Here is a 1042-nt window from a genome sequence, read left to right as displayed (position 1 = left end):
CTTTTATCTAACATCATTAGCAAGCAGTATGATTTTCATTTCATTCCTACCTAGGTGCTCATAAGCAAGGAAATAACACAAATTGAAAGGTGAAGAAAAACAAAATCAATAGAACTGAATAAGCAACAAATTACAATGAAAATGAAAACAAGTACCCATGAAAAATCTAGAGGGGCTTTGACTACATCAAAGAGTTGTACTACATCAACAAAAGAAAGCATAGTTCAGTGCTTTTGGTGTTGGTCTGGATTTCTTGCTGTAAAGGTACAGTTGCAGAAATAAAATCATCATTAGCGGAGTCTTCAAAATGTGGTTGATTAGTTTATTTCTCACAGGCCACACCGTGGTCTTCTTCAAGAATGGAAATCTGCAGCTCTCTCTAAGTCATTTAAGGCAGTTTTTGTTGGAGTTCTGCTGAACTGACATAATCACATTTTGGATATATTGAATTCTAAGGTGAGTGGGAAATCCAAAGGGAAATGCCCAGGTGTGATGGTACATGCCGGTGATCCCAGCACCCTGGGAGGCTGAGGCAGAAATGCAAGTTCCAGTCCTGCCTAGGAAACTTAAAAGACTTAACCAGACCCTGTCACAAAATTAAAAATTAACAAAGGGCTGGAGAAGTTGCTAAATGCCCTAGGTTCAATCTCCAGTACTGCTGACAAAAGAAAAAAAAAAAAAAAAACAGATGGCACTAAGTTTGGGTGAAAGCTCAAACCTCCAGGCCGGCCACAAAAATATGATGAAGAAGCTGCAAAAATAAGTGAGCTCTCCATGGCATAAGAGAGAAAACTGGACCTTTGAGTAACTCCTCAGCAGTCAGGAAGACGAAAAGAAAGTGGTGGGCAGGACAGTGATGGGTATTTCTTAGAAACTTTCCTTGTTGCTGAAACAATACCTGACAACTTAAGGAAGAGAGGTTTACTTTGGTTCATGTTTCAGTAGTCTCAGTGCTGGTATAGTAGGCTGGCTCCAAGGCAGAAAAATGGTTCCTAAGATCATGGCAGCCAGGAAGCAGAGCCTTAAAACAACAGCCAGGCAG

Source organism: Chinchilla lanigera, unplaced genomic scaffold, assembly GCF_000276665.1.
Source record: "Chinchilla lanigera isolate Chin_1 unplaced genomic scaffold, ChiLan1.0 scaffold00144, whole genome shotgun sequence".
NCBI classification, from domain to species: Eukaryota; Metazoa; Chordata; class Mammalia; order Rodentia; family Chinchillidae; genus Chinchilla; species Chinchilla lanigera.
The sequence above is the reverse complement of the archived record's forward strand: the minus strand, read 5'-3'. Positions refer to the sequence as shown.